The 23,552-nt window shown below is 34.4% G+C and overlaps 2 long non-coding RNA genes across 2 annotated transcripts; both read left to right on the top strand.

The window, feature by feature from the left end:
- Positions 1–6,797: 6,797 nt before the first annotated feature.
- Positions 6,798–9,284, top strand: LOC141389105 (uncharacterized). Its single transcript, XR_012408988.1, has 2 exons — positions 6,798–7,201; positions 9,106–9,284. It is a non-coding gene; the product is annotated as an uncharacterized lncRNA (long non-coding RNA).
- Positions 9,285–10,008: 724 nt separating this feature from the next.
- LOC141389104 (uncharacterized) lies at positions 10,009–17,638 on the top strand. Its single transcript, XR_012408987.1, has 3 exons — positions 10,009–10,670; positions 11,112–11,184; positions 16,210–17,638. It is a non-coding gene; the product is annotated as an uncharacterized lncRNA (long non-coding RNA).
- Positions 17,639–23,552: the final 5,914 nt, after the last annotated feature.

Raw genomic sequence — 23,552 nt, 5'->3', positions numbered from 1 at the left:
TGATATACTTTATGTTCTGAGGTTCTGAATCGATTATGGACATAGACCTAAATTTTGGAACAGCAAGACAATTCAGTGGCGTGTCAATATTCTGACACTGCAGCGCGATAAAAGGCTTAAAAAGGGAAGATACATACAGTTAGCAAGAAATGTATTGCAAAAGCCAAAATTGTAGAAAATTTCATACTAATTGTTCGTTTATGGCAACAAATTATGTAAAAACTAGACGGTTTTTTGTGCAAATCCCTTGCTATAGGTCCTTACAACAATATTCCGTCAAAATATGCAAAGGTTATTTGCGATTTATAACAAATACGGTCAAAAATAAGAATTAACTACTACTTGGGGGCGACAATAAAAGTATTGCAACGGAAAAATCAGTACTATAAAACTATAAAATTTTTGAAAATTTTTGAGGTCATTATGCATTTTTATGACTTTTGCGGCTAATAATACACTAACAGTATTGAATGTAATAAAGTTCAGTGATAAAAAATGCCGTCATGGAGGGTCTTCAGACAGGTAAAAAACGCATGGGATCATATTAACAATAAACAATGACGAATAGGCCACAGGCAAGTAGGCAAAGAATGAATATTTGACTCAATATTTATTGTAGGGTAATGGAACAATGCAAAACAGTCCGATTTTGGCTTTGAGAACATCGAAATACCTCTGAAAGTATAATAGTCATTAGTCTGAAAAATCGATCCCGAAAGCTCAAACAAAGTCAACTACCACCATTCCAAAGACCAGACATGTTAATCTTATTTGTGTAAATTGCCGATATAATATAACAACACAAAACTCTTAAATACATCGGGCCTACATCCTGATATCAACCCTCATAAAATGTCTGGGTCCAATTTAACAAAAAAATCCAAAAACATCCTCCAACGTAGGATCAAGATTTACTAAAAATTGGGGAACCAGTATCCTTAGAGTGGAACATACCGAGCCTTTATTTTTGGTTAAAAAAAGCTCATTAATGCTCCAATGAATGTCCAAAGTGGATAGACAACTCATTAAGGAACACACCTTTGGTAATTCTCGAAGAAACCATCGATTTGGTAATTATTGCAATACTTTTATTGTAACCCCCAAATAGTAGTTAATTCTTATTTTTGACCGTATTTGTTATAAATCGCAAACATCCTTTGCATATTTTGACGGAATATTGTTGTAAGGACCGATAGCAAAAGATTTGCACAAAAAACCGTATAGTTTTTACATAATTTGTTGTCATAAACGAACAATTAATATGAAATTTTCAACAATTTTGGTTTTTGCAATACATTTCTTGCCTAACTGTATGTGTTTCGACGTTTTTCGATATCGCGTGCACTTTGGCTGCTACGGGCAGTAAAAAGTTAGAGTCCTTGATTTCAAAACGGGTTATTTTATCAGGCTCATATCTTCCGAACTGTTTAGAATTTTGATTTACTCTGAAAGACAAAATTGCATTGTGTTATTATTAGGTCTGTACGATAACTCAAAAGTTTGCACAAACTTTTACAAAATGCTGTTCGATAACAAATTGTTCAATAAAAGAGAAATGAGAAGTACTTGCAAGTAGCTGCAAGAAGTTGCGAAGTTATCGAACAGGCCTATTGTTGTGTAATTACATATTTACACAACATGTTAAAAATTAGGGAACATGCTCTCATTTGTGCACGCCACTGTATATACTTTATAGGATCGCAATTGATTATCGCAATGCTTTGCGAACTAAAAAACAAACTTAAAATACCCTCCATACTATATAACTATAGGTTGCACATAGGTTTCAATCAGGAAATTTTTGGCCAAAACCCTATTTTTGAAGTTTCGAAATTTTAATTTTTTTTTGCACAGAATAATAAAAAACACATAAAGTCATCTGAAAATAATTAGTTTTTGTAAATAACGTTAGTATTCGTTGATTGGCGCAGTACCAAAGTTGACACTTTTTTATGTAAAAATAAAACAGACTTTGTGCTGTAAAATATACAATTTTTGTTGTATTGCGTCGCTGCATAAATATACAGAAGTGAGACCAAAGTTATTATGAATCGGGAAGCTGTTAATGAGTACTTTCATAACATTTACAAAAAGAACGATGAAATTTGTAAAATTAGCGTAATAAAATCAATGTTTATATATATATTAAAAATTATATTTTACAAATACTTTTTAAATATTCTTAATCTTTAAAAAAAATGTCCAAGTTTGTCCACCTCCAAATTGATTGCGGAAGATAGCTGGGGGATTGAACTAATAAATTGAGAAATAAATTCTTGCTCAAATTTGCCACAGTTAAAATAAAGTGGATTTTTCTATTTCAAGATGGGAGAATTTTTTGTAAATACCTGTTGTGATTGTACGTAGTATCCAATTGAAATAAAACGGTAATACCCGGATCTATCAACCGATTTTCCTTAAAATTCATATTTAAGGGTTTCAGAGTGTAGAAAACAAGTTTGTATAATTTTTTTGAAAATAGGTCCATTTTTTGTCATTGCCCCCACTTCAAAGTACCGTCCGATTTTAGATATTTTTTGGATTTTAGCGACACTTTATGACCGATTTGGCTGAAATTTGGTATTTTGACCTCTTGGAAGATATGAATCCTTTGTACCAAAAATTAATAACATAGGTCAATGTTTTGGTTTAGACCCCACACAACGGGACCACCCTGTTCAACAAATATTGACAGTTTTTGGTCATTTTGGTCTATAAAACGTAAGAATTGCTGTTTGTACACATTTATTATAAATAATAATTAATTTCAATACTAAATGGACGTTGAAATAGTTTTGGCCAGAAAATTTGGATTTGGGACCATTGTGGGTTGTAATAAAACACCGTATAAACTGTAAAAATGATAAAAATTTACCTATTCATGTACATATTGTCATCCAAATCTGAAAAGTGTGTAAAGTTTTAGTTCGATTGGTCAACTGCAACCGTGTCAAATATGAGTTACCAGATTTGAAGTGCAAGTTTCATGGTAGAACAAGGAAAGGTAGCAGCAATACCCAGCTGACTGAACTGGGCTGTAGTGTTAGTGTCAAATTCCATACGACATTTTATATATTTATTTCTATGTTCGATGTATATTAGGGACATATATTTTTTGAAGAAAAAAATTATTCATCTGAAATAAAAACAATTTCCCATAAAGACTCCTTCATATCATTGACATGTAACCTCCTCCAGGTCCGAACGACATGTCGCACACTAAAACACCACTTATATACGAAGTGGAATATTTATGTATTTATGTCACGTTATAAAATAAAATACAAAAACAAATAATTAACACAATACATATAAACCAGTAAAAAACAACACAACTTACAAATCAACTGTTGATATAGATAAAAAATAAAAAAATAAAAAACAAAAAAATATTCAAAGATTCAAAGATACTGTGCAAAAACTCATGTCCAGTGCGCATTCTTATAAATTAATGTATTAAGTTGTCAATAAATAAGGTTTTGTTGGCCAATTACAAAAAGAATTACAGAATTAAAAGAAAAGAATCAAATAATTAATTAAAGAATAGTAAAAAAATAATCCCATTGCAATAAATCAAAATAATACAAGTGCAAAACGGAAAGAAATAGAAACAAGTCCAAACATCAACGTAGTTTTCGAATATTGCATGGGCAAAAGTGTCACTATATATAAGTGTGTGTGGTTGTGTGTGTGAAAAGTATTAAATTAATCACATGATTTAATTAATAATTAATTTTATTAATTAATATTTAAACGAATCATTTAAATACATTTAAATAGAATCATCATCAACAACGAACGACAAAAAGTTTACATTTTAAAAAGTGAGTAAATATAATATAATAAATATAATACTTTTATCCATGATACAATGATACAAGGTAACCTCACGCTCAGAGCTCACAGAGTTGTATTCGCTCTGCCGTCCCTTCATTGCCAACAACCCACTAAACAATTTTTGCCGAAATCGTACCGAATTCGGACGAAATCTCTGCACAAGTTTCCATTTCTGATGCCGTCTTCGTATGCAAAACATGTCCGTTTTTGTGTGAAGCGGTTCGCAGAATTCGGAACAATTTGTCAAGGGAAATTCGAAAAGAGCATTCGAGTTTCCACAAAAATTAGTTTCGTATTCTGAAGAAATTTCGTAAAAAAATCTGAAGTAAATTTTGCTTTTCGGAACAATCTCGGACAAAACTCTGAAGAAGTATTCGAAAATGTGCAGAAAATGGAATACATTTCGGAGATGTGTTTCGAGATTCTGGAAAGTTTCGGAACTTATTCTAAAAAAATTGCTATATTCTATCCGAAAGTCGGAAACTATTCTGATGTTCCATTAGATGTTCCAAATATATTCGCCCAAAATTCTTAATCTTTACTCGGATTTGATTCGAATTTCTTGCAATTTAAATAATTACAATGTGGATTTATTATATTATTCACCGCTGCTGCCCGAAAAAATTGCAAAATTATAGTCGCAGTCCTTCCTGATAAAGAATGCATTTATTTTATTTTCCTAAAATATAATTAAAAAATATTGATTATTCCATTATGTGTTTGCAAACAATTTGCGATTTAAATCACAAAATAACTTGTTCCGCTACGTCTTTGTCAATTAACAGTTGCTAAATAACTAAAAAAATACAAACCACAGCATGCAAACAAAACAAAAAATCTACCATGTCTTTGTAGTTCTTAAAATAATCTCTCTTGGAATTTACTAGCGAGAAAGAGAAACGAATCAAAATTTCCCATCAGAGAATGTGCAGAATATTGGCAGATTTTCGAAAACAAGCACAAGAAAATGTGCAGAGATTCCTTAAAAAAAATGGCTGATAATAGGTTCAACTTCTGAAGGAAATTTTGAGAAATCGGAATATTTTCCGATCATACATTGGAAAAACTCTTAAAAAAATCTAACATCAGAGCGCTCGGCAACAATTGTTTAGTGGGAAGAGTTTGACAAACTTTGTATGTATATTGGCTTGTTCCTTTACTTTTGAAAATGGTAAAACCGGCAAAAGTAGCAAAAGTTATAAAATGCTCCAATATGAATTGTATTGTGTCTGAAGTAAAGGAACGCTTTTCGAGTAAAAAGTGGTAAAACTTGAAGATTCTTGAACGTAAAGGAACAGAGCTTATGTTAAAACATACATACGTCAGGTTTATTTACATTTCAAATCTGAAAACAATTTAATTTAAAATTTTTAAATTTAAAATTTTCAGACCATTTGCAGTCGATTATGTCTTGTCTGTCCGCCCGTCTGAAAGATAAATCTCGAACTGATCTGCTGATTTGGTCCAAATATCGGTCTTCGTCATATTTTTTTAAATGTTTAATCAATTTCGAGAATGGGGAAATGTTTATTTCTTCCCCTACAAAAGTTGAACGATTTTCGCTAAAATGGACCGGATCAACAGATTTTGTCAAAAATTAATCCTCGCAATGTTTTTTCCAGACATATATTAGGGATGGACTATATCGAGGCAGTTCTTTGAGTACCTCCACACAAAGTTTTCGCTTAAGGGGTGTTCGAGAAACGTTTATAAATTCCGTGTGGTCCTGTTTACAGAGGTATGATGTGTTTCGTGATCAAGTCCATGCTTTCAGACGTACATTTTTGTTCAAGCCTTAAAAAATCCTATTGCGACAAATATAAATGACTGTTGGTCACAATAATTGAAAGAATTAGTGTCAAGCATCCTATTCGATATCGCAGTGATACAGAATTAATGCGAAGTATTGAAATCCACAGCGTCACTGATGCGCATTTGAAACGCAGAATACAAACTAAATAAGCAGCAGGTAGAAAACTGGGGTAGCATTTGCAACGGTGTGCACCTAAAATGGCTGTTTGGCAAGACAACAATTAAAATGACTCCACAAGATCCAGTTTTTACAATCATGACTAAAATAACGTATTTTTCCCTTGGGAAGGTTTTATTTTTTAAAGATATAACAAACATACATAGATGTCGGTTTCTTAAGAAATATGTAAAACTTTAGTTATATATACCAATTCTTAAATTTTATACAGAATAATACATTTTGCTGCATTAAAAATATATTCTAACAAAGTTTAAAAGATTTCAAAAGTTTACATCTTCTTGGGGGTAGCGGGCATATTCTTTATAGATTCAAAGACCTTATGTTTTCATTCAATTAACATTGGATTGAGACGACGAATACGGCCAAAGATCTTCTTGCGTGGGTCACGAAGTACCTGCGGATTTCTTCGGATTTAAAATTGGGATACAAATCGGTATTAGCAATCTTGGAATGAGGAAGCTTCAAGGTGGAACCACATCTTTGGGGTTTGTACACCTGTTGGATTCTAGCCCAGATCTTCAAGCTCATGATTAAATTGGCAGATACATTAACCTCCAGGGGCGGAAATTCGTAGTAGAGGCAACCATTTTTTTGATTTATATCGCTTCCGAAGACCTTTCCCGTGTTTGCCAAGATTCCGTAGATGTTTGATGATCTGCAGCAAGGAACACATATGAATTTAAGCAATTCATCATCACTCCAACCCATTTACTTACCGGCTTGTTGCTGTCATCATTATGCGAATTATGCTTGTTATTGGTTGCCGAAACACCAATCGGTGTATTCGTTGACGGCTTGTAAGCAAAAGTTTCTTTTCCTCCATTTGTTCATTGCTTTTCGAGTGTATCCTGAGGAGCGTGATACAGAAAAACACTGTTATTTTAGGGATTTTTCACAGGATTTCTTTTTGGACGCTTACCATCTTTCTTGACAATTTTCCCATAATTATTGTATTCTGCAGCCCTGAATTACATTAACAAAAACAAGCGCGAAAAAAACTTAATGCGAATTCTTCCGAAATTGTGCCAAAGATTGTCGCATCATCACTTAATTGGAATTTATTTCTTCCAATAAAAATTATATACATTCACACTAAATAAAATGTAAATAAACAATTGTTGTTGTCATTGCATACAATAACAAAAACAACTTTCATTTCGTTTCGAATGCATGGTTGTATTTGGCAGCTCAAGGACGGGTTTTTCAATTGAGATTACCTTCTTATTCTGCCATGACTTTTATCTAACTTTTTTTTGTTTTTCTTTTCAGATGCCAACCCGTAAGTCTTGTTGTGTAACAGTAAGCATCCTATGAGAAACGTGTATTTTTTCAGAGCAACTAACTGGAAGACAGCTTTAGAAAATCAATACGGTATGTATTTTTTTGAAGATATGTATATATGTTCAAAGCATTTTCAAAAAAAGTATATATACCGTACTAATACTGGCACCAGGCGACTACTCAGTCACGCAACTCCAAATTTACCTGGTAGTAGTAATAGTGTAGTAGTAGATCAATTGGCAAATTTATTAAGTAATGCATATAGCGCTGGTGCTGTGGCCGATGTACCTAGTTGTAGTAGTAATATAGTACGTCATGATCACACTTATTGCACAACGGCCAATTTATTAAATAATGCATATAGCGCCGGCGCTGTGACCGATGTACGTCATGATCACACATATTGCGCAACAGCCAATTTCTTAAATAATACTTATAGCTCTGGCGCTGTACATAATAGTAGTAGTGTAGTAAATGAAGATCCCACATTGACCAACAGTAATGATGAAATTGAAAATATATCCCAAATTGAAGAAGAATTGGCTCAATCATTACTGCTGCTTAGGGGATCTGTCTCTAATACTACTCCCACAATACTTTTCTCAAATGATGACAATGATGGCGCAATGGACATTGCTAATAGTAGTGCAATAAATAATGATACTAATAATAGGCTGGTGGACAATTTGCCAAATATTGACAATAATTCCCCAATGGCCATGAATCCTGAAGATCGCGGCGAGGTTGCCATTACCAGTGCACGACGTATGCCAAGGTCGATCGAGGAGCAAATGGAAGATGTGCTAGGTAGTGCTGCTTCTTATGATATTAAATTAGATAAATACAATTGGCACATACCTATAGCAAGGATAATTGAAAACTTGTGTCCAAAATGTCCTTTGCTTTTTGACCAAGAAACTAAGCGGATTCTTCAAGATTATTTCTCCCAAAAATCATTGCACGAAAGACTATATGCCTTGCAATTTGATGAAATAAATATATTTCATAATAATCGCAAACGCAAATCATATGCATTTCTATTAACGAACATATATGATTGCAATAAATATATTTTAATGGGATTCCAACTATCACCAAAACATTGTACAGCTGAATACGTTCGCAATTTGCTGATAAAAGTCCGCAAAGAAGCAGAAGATATTGGAATTAAAGTGTTTCTGAACTTATGTGACGGATGTAGTACACACCTTCATTTGTTAAGGATGTCACACCGATATTCAAGGTTTGTTGAAGTTGTGCCTGGCTACAAAGACCTATATGTAATTGATCCAATTCATTGGTTGCACAAGCTTATTCAAAAATTTAATAGAAAGGAAGTAAAAGTTGGTGGTACTTATGCCAATATGAACTTTGTAAAAAGACATGTACGTCTTGACAAAAAATTCAATAACAATGTAGAAGGTGGTTATGCATATGAGAAAAATGTTTTTGAGTACTTAAATAAAGTATTTAATGAAAACATCGTAAATGCTTTGAAACGTCGAAGAGGAGATAGTAGATCAGAATTCGAAGCTACCAAAAAGCTTCTGAACGGCTTCATACCAATGATAAAATTATTTCATAATAACAACAATGTCCATTTTGATGAAAAACAAAACATTTTAAAAGATGCATTACTCTTTCTTATTTATGATGTACGTTTTTCTCATGAAGTAACACGTCAAATGATTGTTAGATCTCTAAAAAACTTTTTGTATATACTCGAAAATTATGGAAATGTTCCTTTAAAGAATTTAACAACACATTCACACATTGAAAAGTTTTTTGCAAATATTAGGGTACGTATACCAAAAACTCCAACTCTAAAAAATTTGATGTACGTTAAAGCAAGATCGGATGCCGTGATAAATCTTACAAAATCTATAGACACTAATTTATTATGGAGTGACCATAATTTTTTAAAATCATTGGATTAACGGATTATCTTATTTTGATGATAAATTTTTAAATTTTATATTTTGTCTGTCATAAAGAAAAATCAAAACAAAAAACGAATGAATGGCTATGCCGTAACGGAAATGCTGCGCTGCTGTCATGGCCCAATTATAAAGGTCCTCTCTCAAAAACATGGTACAATTAGAAAGGTAGATGCCTCAGCCCAGCTGATTGAATCTAAAACGTCAAAAAACTAGGAATTCGCCATAAAAAACCATATGATTCGGTAAGTAAGAGATAGCATGTCATAGTAGCATGTTAAGTATATTGATATTGTATATTGATTGTGTGTGTTTAACAGAAGTAGTGCCAGAAGCCGAAGTGAAGCTACAAGCGGATGTAAAAGAAACAGATCCTGTAACAACACCTACACTTGCCCTAAACGATCAACCGATGGAAGATGCCGCCATAGATGAGGAGGCCCCAGCGGTTGATGAAGTGGTAATGGAGGAAGCCCCTACAACTGATATGGCTACCGAAGATTTACCCACTGCACCTTCATCTAAGCCCGAAGAAGAATCGTCTGGCCAGGAAGCAATGGATCAGTAATTAGCTTCCACTCGTACTACTAACATTCACATTTCACAACTTATATTTAAAATAGAGACTAAAGACGCTATAAGCGTTCAACAAAACAAAAACGACAGCAAAGATTTGTTGTGGGACACTGCGAAGACCATTTAAAAATTAGACTGTATAACAGACTGTAAGACTGTATAACAAAAAATACGCCTACATAAATTCAATCAATATTCCATCTAGCAGTTTATGCCAAGGACAACATTTCTATGAAATTATCCCAACAAATTCCCTTTTTACATTCATAAAAATCTCGGATTTAGTATTACCATTTTATTTTGTGTTTTTGTGTAGAATTTGTATCATCTTCTTCGCTAGGTGTTCAATATACGATTGAACAACATATTTTTATTTTATGAAATTTTAATTGAACAATAATTTTCATTTCTTTCATTTAATCATAATTTGCATATATTTGTAAGTTAAGTCAAAATGCAGTAAAGCGGACTACAGCTGATCTGTATTATTGACCTTGGCCTTGAATTTGAATTTCTCTATTTACTACATTTCTGCATTAACCTTGAACTTGAAATTCTCTATTTACTTTTACTCAATTCCTACTCCAACTTCCACTTGTTTCTTTTCGCTCTATTTACTTCAGTGAACATACAGACATACCTATGTATGTGTACATAGACCTTTATGTTGTTGTTGACATTTTTTTACTCAATCTCTTATTATGCCCTTACACACAAAAGGGATAGAGAAGAAGTTTTAGTTGTTTCGCGAACTAGCTATCAAAAAGATCAAAATTGTCTTTCAAATCGAGAAAACAAAAAGAAAACAAGTGGAAGTCAAACGCAAGGAAAAAACTTACAATCATTGTCGAAAAACAAATCTTGATATTTAAATAAGTAAATTAAACATAACTAAACAAAAACAATTGATGTGAATTGAAATTAAATTTTTTATCTTTCAAAGTAAAACAAAACTGAATTAAACTATTGTGAACTTTGTGTTTAAATAAAATTTGTAAAACCAAAATCAAATGACATCTTTTAATCAAAGAGGCATAAAACAAGTGGTAACTAAAGTGGACAAATAAAATAACAAATATTTAATAAGACAAATATAAACTAAAATTTACACAAAACCCCACCCCCTTGTAAATAAACATTTGGTCCCCACGAGCCGAATCGTGTGAAAAGTGAAAAATTACACTGTTAACAAAAACAAAAAAAAAAAAAACAAAAAATAAATAACGAGCCAGTGACATTAAGTATAAAAGAAGTTCATAGTGACATAGTGCAAAAATCGTTTCATGTTCATAATATTTGACCTTCAAAATCGACCTAATTTGTTCTTGAACGGTGCCAAAATTTTGTTTGTCAAATTGTGTTACTTGTCGATCACAAGAAATAGAAAAAAATTCCCCGCTATTTCTAACGGACCTTTGTACATACAAATGTTCAATGTATATAACGTTGAACATCGCCAACAAATGTGTGTCTTCTTCTCTTTCCAGATTGCAGAAATTTTAACAAAATTGGAGTAAAACGACCTCAATAAAATTTACAAGCAAGTACATAAGAGAAGCAGTAAGTACAAACTCACCTATTTTTTATTTTGTACTAAGAGAGAGAGACTTTAACATATGACATTACATCTCTGAGAGGACATAGGGTTGCCATCTCGGATTAAATTTGAACATTTTTTGGGGAAAGTTAAACACATCAAAACAAGAAAAATAAATGCATATTTATTGAACTCATCTGCAGCTGAACATACCAGAACAAAAATTAATTGGCATTTTGATATTAATTTACGAAACTTTTTATCACTTTGCGGAATACGACATTTTTGCCCAACTTTACGTTGCTTTTGAATTCTCATACTGGGATTCGTGCTATTTGTCATAAAGATCTTTTGAAAACCACATACCCTTTTTTCATTTTGGCATAAATCACGTTTTGGTCGTTTTTTCGTCGACTTGGTTATTGTCTTTGGACCTTTTTGTAATATATTTAATATGTATTTTAAAATATTCTGCAACACACAGAATCAAAATTGACATTTTCAACCATTTTGTGACGTCGAATTACCTAGATAACTTTGGGATTTTGGTCGATTAATAAGATTTTGGTCATATTTAACAACATAATACAAATTTTGGAAATTATTAATGTCGGATGCTCAAGTTTACCGACATTCACAACAAACTTTAATATTCTTGGATTTCACTCGTACATTGCTGATTCTTTTGGAAAGTTTTTTTTTTGTAAAAGCACTAACGTTGTACAACACTTTGGGCTGTTTATAACTCTACCACTTTATCATTTGGATTTTTTGGAAATTTTTGAACGATTTTCTTGAAGTTTAAATACGAGTCGTTGAGGACATTGCATTTATCTGGTGAAAGTTGCCACTGAACAATATAATAACTCAATTTAAATAGTTTTTTTTGGGAAAATCTCGAGTTAGTTCTTTGGACATTGTGAAAATATGGACATCACAAAAAAGTTCACTAACGCTTATAACGACCTGATCGATTTCAACGAATCGCAGGTTGGCGGTGCGGCAGAAGATAATGTACATTGTTTGCAAGCGCTTCGAGTTCATCTGGATCACATTTGGACACAAGTAAAACGATGTTACGAAGACTGTCGGGATTATGATGTCAAGGAAGGAGAAGCACCTGTTGACCTTACAAAACTTAGAGCACATTATAGAACGGCTATTTCAGTATACAAATCCACGTTAGGCATAATAAATGCAGAAATAGATACCCTTACCAATAAGTCAACAGAACCACATGAAACGACTGTACAGGACAATTCCGTACGTCGTTCAATAAAGCTTCCCCCTTGCGATACCGATGTTTTTTATGGTAGCTACAAGACGTGGCCGACCTTTAGAGACCTTTTTTCGGCTATTTATGTGGAAAATTCCGGAATTAGCAAGGTTGAAAAGTTATATCATCTTAAACAAAAGACCAGTGGGGAAGCTAGGGACATTATAGCGCATATCCCACTCACACATGACGGCTTTGACTTAGCGTGGAAAAGCCTAACCGACCGGTATGAGAATAAGCGCATGCAAGTGAATGAGCAGTTGAAGACTTTGTTCAGTTTACCTACGGTAACTGTTGATTCAAGCTCATCGTTAAAGTCACTGCAAAGGTCAGTAAATGGTTGTTTAGAAACCTTAAAGACTTTGGACATTGACATTGTAACATGGGATCCAATTCTCATTTATCTATGTTCACAAAAGTTACCTCGAAGCTATTTACAGGATTTTGAAAATACGTTAAGCGACAGTTCAACAATCCCAACATGGAAAAAATTCGATAACTTCCTAACACAACGATTCAAAACTTTAGAATCTGTTGGAAACATTCAACTTTCGACCTCAAAACCAGCTCAAGTTAATAAAGGAAATCCCCGACCTCAAAAGGAAAGAGTCAACTCATTTCAAACGAATGTTGAATACAATTCAAAGACAAATTTAACATCAGCTTCCAATAGACCACAAAAATCTATGAATCTTAAATGTCAGTACTGTAAAGAATGCCACTTAATGAGGAATTGTCCCAAATTTCTGGCAAAAACCGTAAACGATCGGATTCATGTCGTCAAAACGACAAAGACATGTTACAATTGCCTCCTAACTGACCATGGGGTTAGCGAGTGCAAAAGTAAATTCAATTGCAAACATTGCAATCTTCGACATCACACTCTTTTGCATAAAGGAGGTGAATCAACGACCTCCTTTGAATCACAGCTTGACGTACGACCTACCACAAGTACTCAAGCCCTAACAACAACCATACAGTCCACACCTTGTACAAAAACCAATCATCTAACTTCACTTGCTCTTCGCGATGAGAATCGACCTCAGTCGAAATCAGAAGAGACCTTGCTTTTCACAGCCTTAGTGGAAGTTGAATCAAAGGGAGAGAGATTCGAAGCCCGCGCAATCATCGATTCCGGCTCGCAATCGACCTTTATTTCTGAGAAGTTAAAAAATAGACTTCGACTTCCAACCAAACGTAACCTGGTGCACGTCTCAGGTCTTAACCCAGCAATGATGGAAACGTCAACACAAGCATGCCTTTTCACAATTCGCTCGCGGTTAAACCCTGAATTCAAACTTGACATTTGGTCCCCACGAGCCGAATCGTGTTTTTTGATAAGTGCAAGCAAACTGTAAAAGAACCAGTGAGAACAGAACATACAAGTAAATATTTCAAGGTGAAATTTAGACCTAGACCTTGGAGCAAAAACAAAAATGTTACTAAAATGAAGAAGCCGTGACCTATGCAAAGAATGGCCCTAAGAGGAAGTCCCACAAAAAAATTACTTAACGCAAAATCAAACCTGGAACTTAAGGAGAGACATCGACATTGCAACATTTGGACTTCTGCATAACACACATATAAACTGTAAAGCAAGTAAAAATGGAGGACCTGTAAGTACAACATATACATACATACATAGCACAAATCTATCATTTATTTTCTGAAAAAGCCAGAAAATCGCAGGGGACGATTCACAGATTCCTTAAAAGATTAAGAGCTACAACAGCATATCTTTTTATATTTTCTGGGGACTTATTTTCGACCTTTGAATACATTTTCTCCTAAACGCTATACATTGACATTGTCGTCGTTCACCTTTTACTACGCTGAGCTTTCACCATTTTGTGGATTAACAACCACTTTGATTTTTCATGACGTTTTTCGATTATTTTATATCCCCAAATGGATCTTTTAAGAAAATTTACCAATACTTACAATGATCTAATTGACTTTGAAGAGCATCAAGTCAGAAATACATCTGGAGACACGTTGTACATGTTACAAATACTACGAGCAATTTTAGATTCTACTTGGTCAAATCTTAGAAATTGTTATGAAAATTGTCGAGATTATGAAGCTCCAAGAGGTGAAAATCCGATTGATATCAAATGGATACGACATGTCTTCAATTCAGCTTTTACAATTTACAAAAATTGTTATGCGTACATAAATACAAAAATTGATATCATGTATGCTTCTTCAAACGGTGGTACTTTTTTCAAAGAACCCCAAAGAACTGAAAAAGGAACAAAAATACAGTCCACAAATCAAATAAAACCAAAGCAATCATTATCAAAAACGTCTCACCATAAACATCAAAGATTATCCGAAGATTTCTTGTTAACAACCACCCCTAGTAAAACTAAGCATTTAAGATGTAACACTTTTCGACATAAACATCAACTAATGTCAAAAGAGACTTTGACATCAATACCTTATAACGTAACAAAAATACCGAAAGAAACTTTGGTATCTGCACATTTGATTAATCAAACAAATCATTCAGCTTTGCAAGCCCTTCACGATGAGGATAGACCTCAAACCAAGTCGGAAGGCGATAAAAATGACACCACGTCAAGTAATTCCAAGCATCTAACTCTTTACGATGAGGATAGACCTCAAACAAAATCGGAAGAGACTTTGTTATTCGATTCTCTGGCGCAAGTTAAGTCCACCAGTCAAAAATACGGCATCCGAGCAATTTTCAATTCCGGATCGATCTATATTTCTAATGACCCGGAACAGCGACTTACACTTCCAATGAGAAATCTGAAACCTATCACGGGCCTAAATCCAGCAGTGTTGGAAACATCAACCCAAGCTTGTGTTTTCATACATTGCTCGCGATTGAATCCTGACCTCAAATTAAATGTCTGCGCTCATTTTAGAAAGACCATAATGTTTAAATTGCTTTGCTCAAACTTTGACTTCGATCATCATCAGAAACCCAAACAACTCCAGCCTAGTCGACCGTATCTTATAGCAATCAATTACTTCGGATCAATCTTTAGTTATGTTGAACTGCAACAGATACCAAAAATTCCGACGAGAAACCACCTAACACACAACTCAGGCGTACATACAGCAGTATTCGAAGCATCAAAAAAGGTTTTTGCGTTCACACTTCGCTGGTCATTGAACCCTGACATCAAGCTAATCGCATTTGTTCCTACAAAGACTTTTCCGTTTAATTTGTCTTGTTCAAACGTTGTTATCGGTATCAGTAATCACCTCAAACACATTCTTTCAGTAGAAGATCTTCATCTTAAAAGCCAAAAGCGGGATACTGAAAATCCCTCAATTCAAAACAAATTGCAAGTTCCATATGAAGACTTAATATACAATTTGAAACTACAATATTCTCCTCGCCACAGACAACTACATAAATCAACACAAGCCATCTTAAATGAAGATAAAATTTCAACAAAGCTCAATGTGAATTTCTCCAAACTCAAAGACTTGAAAATTCAACATCTCAATCCGAGTATTACTCCACAAAATGTAAAAACAATATCGTTAACAACAACCTATCTGCAAAAACAAGTACATATATACAGACCTCACAAAACGCATCAATTTAATAAATTTGCTACGAATGCGAAAAACAAAAATCATACAAAATCATTTTGGAAATCTCGACCTAAATCAGCACTCAAGCGACTTGACAATTTGGTCATGAATAAAAATCTTTGTAATCACATAATTATCATACGATACTTATACAAATTTAAATGGAAAACTAATTTACTATTTACGCTCTTTACAGATTTGAGAAAGGTAAATTATGACTTTCAGAAGGACCTCGGATTATACAACCTACTTCGCTCTAGCCATGAAAGTCCTCACCAACAAAAAAGAAAATCTTACGTGGACAGGCAATCCAGTATTCACATACAAATTAACATCTGCCACCGAAGAAATGAAATTCAAATGATTCCAAAATACGTCCATAACAAAAAGAAAATTACGCCAACCACAAATAACCTCATCGTCTTTAGCAACATTAACAATTTAACCATCACTAACAATCCAGACAATCTAATTGCAACCTGGCCCTGGCAACTAAAATAACGACGACATCCAAAAATACCCCAAGGCGTTAAAAATAGACCTTTAGGAAAAATTCTTATCACCATTCCATGTAGTTTCAAATTTATTTCAAAACGCTATTTACTGATTTTTGTCCTTTACAGAATGGAAGTAGCCGACAACTTCAAAATTGGATTTATGCCTAATCAAAACTACTCTGAAAAGTGATTCATCTTTAATTGAAGACCGTCAGCCAAATCTACATCAACCCTGTCGAACAATTCCAACTTCAAGAATGTTTTTGTATTGGATGGCGACATCAAAACCAAACCCAAAGACATCACTACAAAATCTACCTAGAAGGGTATTTTAAACGCCAAATATTCAAATCCAAAATGCATTACTATAGTTGCTATTGACTTTTAGATGTTGTCCATAGGAATGCATTCAGAAACACCGGTATCCATCACCGAGGGGCCGGTATGTTTAATGTACGAAGACATTAAACCAATTGACTTTACAATAATATTGTAAGTCATAATTATTTGTGATCCTTTTGGCATAATTCAAATGCAATGGAATGACCCATATGCATAATATGACTTTTTCTCCAAAAAGAATATTCAATGTCATAAGCATATGTTCATTGACCTATTTATTTTCTATTTCATTGCTTCACAACTCTCTTTATAATAAGCCAATAACAACAAACATTAAAATTCTCCTAGTTATGATCCACATAACTAACGGACCTTCCAATTGTTGTTATTGGTGTTTCTCTTCGTCGTTCCTTATTTATCTGAATAAACAACAACAACATAAACTACTCTGCTAGTGACGAACGAAATAGCGCACGACAAGCAGTGTTAGATGTTGTTGTTAATATTCCTCAAATACATAACTTGGAATGTAATCTTCACTGCAGTGAAGATTTAGTTACCTGCCAAACATCGAAACGATCAACACATCATTGACCACAGAAGCAACAAGAACGAAAGCAGTAACAGAAAGAAGAGACCTCATAAACAAGTGAAACATAATTGGAACAAGACTTTAAGAAAACAAGAATTAGAAACAAAACCAACGTAAAATAAATTAAATCAAATGAAATTTAAATAAAACAAATTACACATTGAACTAAAATCGATAACTTGAAATAAATACAATAAATAAAAAACTTTTCATACAAAAAATAAAACTATAAAATCTTTCATTAAATAAAAGGAATAAAAAAGGGTAAAAATTGAGAACACTAAAACTAACATCGACTAAAACTACACCCCGCCCCTAAACACTAGGATTGAATTTGATTACTTTTGTTTAATTTGTTTTTCGACAACAAACTAATGGGTACTTTACACTATATGTTTTTTACATATGAGTTGTCACTTTGCATATACATTTTGTATGGGAGAAGTGACAACTCATATGTAAAAAACATATCGTGTAAAGTACCCATAAAATGTTGCTTGTTAGATATATACAAAAGGTGGTTGTTGTGCGAAGGGAAATTTTTTCCGACATATCGATCCGAATTCGTAACGAAATCGGAAGAAAAACATTAGCAAATTCGAAGGGAAATTTACTTCCGACATTTTCTCCGAAATCGGAACGAAATCTGTAGTGGGATTCTGTAACTCAGTTTTGCTGTTACCGACAAAAATCGGTAAAATTAAATCGCAAAATTATGACTAAAAACTTAAAGAAAAGTTGGCATCGCTGTTTGTGTCGGTAGAGGCTAGCGACTACTTTTTTTTCATCGTTAACTTACCGAAAAATTTCGTTAATTATCGAAATTATAAGCATTTTAATTTTACCGACAATTATCGATAACAGCAAAAATGAGTTACAGAATCCCACTACTGAACAAATTCACCTACGAAAAATCGTATAGAAATCGATACGAAATCTGAACGATTTTGCTTCCGAAATTGTTTCGATATGTCGGACATCCGACATTTGGTTTGCTGGGTATGTATACACAACTGTCTGCAAGTTAGGCCTCCATCAGACCATCTGCTTTTTCACATGTATGGGATCAGCTGTTCTGTATATTAGTATACCCAAAGTGACTACATACATGTGAAAAAGCAGATGGTCTGATGGCGGCCTTACTTGCATGTGTAATCATGGGTTATAGAGGAGTTTGACTGTATTTTGTTTTCTTCTTCTTCTTCAGACATATGTTTCCATATGTCAATTCCACCATATTTGGTGTGGAATTTAAAGTGACATGAGACACTAAGTCTATGTTGCCACTTTCACGGGTATAAATATATTTCATGGGAATATTGTAAATTTTTTGGGTTTTTCACGGGTATAATTGTAGTTTGGTTCGTTAGATTTGTTTTTAAATTTTTAAATTTGGATATCCGCATCTTTGTAGTACTTCCATAAGGCGAAGTAAGCCTTGATGTTGTTCGTTTTTAATATGAGGTCGATTGATGGTTGGTGTATGCCAAGATTTTGTAGTTTTTGCAAAAGGAAATGTCTTGTGTTAATGTTGATATTCGGGCAATTGAATGTGATGTGATCCATAGTTTGGACGTCACCACAATCACATCTGTCAGAGCTGGTGATGTTAATTTTGTGGAGATGATGCTTCATCTGGTTATGCCCAAATCTGAGTCTTGTGGTTGTTGTTGCGACACTCCGGGGCATTTTAACATTCCGGAACCAAGGTTGACAGTTGACTTTTGGCGAGAAAGAGTAAAATCTTCTGCCAAATACGCTGGCGTTCCATTTATCTTGCCATGATGTAAGGGCTAAAGATCTGTCTTTCTGTTTTAGATCTGCTGGATACAGTTCCGGATAGGAATCTTCGGGGATATGGGCGGAGGCAATGGAGTCCACATACTCATTTCCCTCAATGCCGCAATGGCTTGTCACCCAGAGAAAGTGTACTGTGAAGGCCTCTCTAGACATGTGATACACCTCATTTTTTATTTGACAAATAGAAGGATGGGTGTTTTTATTGTTTTGAGATTGAATGGCCTGAAGGACTGATTTGCTGTCAGAGATGATAAGGTAGTTGCCAGTTTCACATGTTTTGATTAGTAGTAGGGCTTCCACGATAGCATGTGCTTCAGCAGTAAATATAGAACTTGCTTGGTCCAATGAGAAGGATGCTTCAATGTCCAGCGATGGCAACCAAAGAGCGCAGCTAGTTTTCTCGGCAGTTTTAGAACCGTCTGTAAATACTTTTGTGTAATTGTTAAATTCTGCTTCCACAGTGACATTGAACTGATGTACAACGTCCGCTGCTGTTGTGTGATTTTTGCTAACGTTGAGGAATGTTACATTTGGAACCAGCAGGATAGTTTATTGAACAGGTCGGTGAAGTCTGATGAGATTATTTTGTGTTCTTTTATCATGGTACAGCTGGAAAAATGAAGGTCTAGCTTGAAATTTCTCATTATATTCCCGAATAAATTTGTTTGCAGGGTTTCTACGGTCGGTGATCATACTGTTTATATAGTTGTTGGCCGGCAGTTTAAATTTTTCCGGCAATGGCATTACATTGGCTTCCACTTCTAAAGACTGTGTATGCGTTGAGATCATCGCTCCAAGGGCAGTTCTCAGCGCTCGAAACTGTATCCGCTGAATTTTAAGCATTTCGTTGAGCGGGGCATCAAGCAGTAAATGTCCCATATATTCTAGTTTAGGTCTTACTACGCCAATGTATAGACGGATAAGTTGTTGTGGGTTGCCTCCCCAGGAAACCCCACACAGGGCCCGGATTATATTCATAAATTGAAAGGTTGTCTTATGTATATAATCAATATGTGGTACTAGACTTAACTTTGAGTCCAGTATGAAACCCAAAAAATTAAATGTGCTTACAAAATCCAAATGTTGGCCGTAAATATGTAAATCAGGGAATGTTTGGATGGAACGACGAGTGGATGGATTGAAGAGCATCCCTTTCGATTTCTGTGGGGAGAGTTCCAATTGAATGTCGTCCAATTTTTTAACTAAGCAGTTAAGTGCATTCTGCATCTTTCTTTTGGCCACACTAAGGTCTGCTTCAGAGCAGAATATAACGAGGTCATCAGCATATCCTAAGATTTCTACATCAAGGTCTTTGAATATATCATTGATATATACGTTAAAGCTCAGTGGGCTCAAGACAGAAGCCTGAGGCGTTCCGGTAAAAGATCTTCGAGAAGTATTACAAGTTCTTTGTATTGGAAAAGGCGGTGAACGATCGAAGAGGTATGATCACTTATACCGAGTTCTTTATATTTTTCTATCAGTATGTCAATGTTTACATTATCAAAAGCTCCTTTGATGTCGAGAAATGTTGCCAAGAGAAATTTACCTTCCCTTTTTGCTAACTGCGCCGCCGACCATATACTGGTAACGTTGTCTCTAGTTGATCTGTTCTTTCGGAATCCCGATTGCGCGTTGTGCAATTTATCAGATGACTCTAGCTGGTGGTCAATTCGGCGGAAAATCATTCTCTCGAATATTTTACGCCAGCATGAGATTATGGCAATTGAACGGTATGAATGAGGGTCATCAGGTGGTTTGCCTTTTTTATGAATAGGGCATACCTTGTATTTCATCCAAGATGACGGAATATCTCCAGATCTCCATACATAATTATACAATGATAAAATTTTTTCTCTTACCTCGTGATTAAATTCTCTCATATGACCGTGACGAATTCCATCAATACCGGCGGTTGTGTCCTTAGAGGTGTTAATAGCCGCGTTCAATTCATCCATTGTAAAGTCATTATCATTTAAAATATTGCCAACGGGCGGAGGTATGTTAATAGGTCCGACTGGGCCAGATAGTATGTCATAGAATTTATCTACGCACCTTTCTGGCATATGTTTGATTTGGTTTACTTGTCTGCCTCTAAACTTTTTAACTGTATTCCAAAGTTCTGTTGGAGATATATCAGCACTGATACTTTCGCACATTTCTTGCCATGCTTTTCGTTTTTCTTCTCTGAGAGTATAGAAATACTCTTTTTGGCATGTTTTTAATTTCTCGTTGTTGACCCTGTTTGGTACTTTTTTGTATCGGGTAAGTGCTTTAATGAGAGTTGCTCTGACCTTTTTGCATTTTAAGTTCCACCAACTATTATCCGGATTCTCTTTTTTGCCAACCGGTGTTTTGAATTTGTCATAGAATTTTTGGGAAAAATGTTCAAATCTTGATGACTCAGGACATTGCGAATATTGGTCATCATTAAGTATATTAGTGATACCCTGGTTTAATCGATCTTGAGGTATGTTTTTTGGTATCCCGTAGCTCGTTTTACAATATGTAGCATATAGGTTAATCTCCATAATAATGGCACAATGGTCGGACCCGAGAGACTCATTGAGAGCGGACCATGTTGTAACCAGTGCAATGGCAGGACTGCAGATTGATAAATCCAACGCCGAAGGACAGCTGCTACCAAAATAGGTAGGCGAGCCATCATTCAGAAGGAGAGATCCATATCTTCTATAAATTGAAGCATATTATCTCCACGAATATCTGTATTACTACATCCCCAAATTTGGTGATGGCAGTTGAAGTCTCCACACATTATGATCTTAGCATTTTGTGGAATGCGTGATGTCATACTCATTAAGTCAGCGGAGCTGAATGTCACGTTCGGTGGGATATATGTAGATATTATAATTATAGGGCCAGAATCGCTATTTATACAGCAAGCAATTATTTCTATATTGTGATTCATAATGGTAATGTCAAAGCTGGTGAATTTTATATTATTCTTTATTAGGATGGCTACACCGCCACCATATGAAAGTCTGTCTTTTGGTCTGTTCCTTTACTTTTGAAAATGGTAAAACCGGCAAAAGTAGCAAAAGTTGTAAACTGCTCCCATATGAATTGTATGGTGTCTGAAGTAAAGGAACGCTTTTCTAGTAAAAAGTGGTAAAACTTGAAGAATCTTGCACGTAAAGGAACAGAGCTTTTTCTTAAAATGTCATAATTAGGTATACAGTATTTTTTGCTTACCTGCACAATCAAAAATTGCACGACTTCTTGTGCAGCAATCCCGAAGATGCAGGAAGCTTAAATTCGCTTACCTGCCCAACAAGGCCGATATCTTCAATATTACTTACGTACGTGCATATGATGTGCAGCTATAAGCAATGTTGAAATAATAAAGTGAGAGACATTTCAAGTTCGGGAGAGAAAACGTTACAATTTTGTACAATTCATTATCTTTTCTTGTGTTGTATTTGTTTTACACACTTCTTATCAGTACAAAATCAGAGTGGTTGAACTTTATCCTTGTTTTGAGTTCTCAAAAAATTTTAAATTTTTTTCTTGTGCAGATATATGTAAATTTTACAACCAGTAGTGGAATTCTGTAACTCATTTTTCGAGTTACCGACAAAAATCGGTAACATTAAAACGCAAAATTATGAATGAAATGTTCTAAAAAAGTTGACAACACTCTTACTATCGGTAGAACTTTACGACTACTTTTTATTGATCGGTAACTTACCGAAAAATATCGTTAATTACCGAAATTATAAGCATTTTAATTTTACCGATATTTGTCGGTAACTCAAAAAATTAGTTAGAGAATCCCACTACAGATTGAAGTAAAATCTCCAAAATTTTGACGCAGCTATGCCGAAAATGCAGCTATTGATTGTGCACTAAAACATAATATCTTGAACGGAATCTAGAGAATAGTTGCCTATAAACAGATTTTTGGTTAGGTAACTCCAAAATGCAGCTACGAATAATGCAGGTAACCAGAAATTACTGTAGAACATTGATCCGTAGTATCCAAATAGGTTTCCGATATGCATGCTATATCAACACCCGATTCTTTCAGGAATTGACTAAGCTGTGGTTTTTTATTTCTGATGCTTCTCAAGTTAATTTGTAGGATCTTCATCTTGATCAAGATCATTCATTTTTTCTTTTTGAAAAGATTCAAAAAGATGCAAGGATGTGCGGATCACGCTATCGGATGTTGAGGATGTTCGGATTATATTTTTCGTAGTATTTGTTCCAGTTTGATTGGGTTTTGTGATGTTTTTGTTGCTCTCGGCATAATTTGGTTCAGGGTTGTTATTGTTGGTTTCTATGCTT

This window comes from Musca autumnalis, unplaced genomic scaffold, assembly GCF_047663935.1.
Source record: "Musca autumnalis isolate F117 unplaced genomic scaffold, ASM4766393v1 scaffold_1, whole genome shotgun sequence".
NCBI lineage: Eukaryota > Metazoa > Arthropoda > Insecta > Diptera > Muscidae > Musca > Musca autumnalis.
Note: the sequence above shows the minus strand (reverse complement) of the source record. Positions and strands in the feature narration are given on the sequence as shown.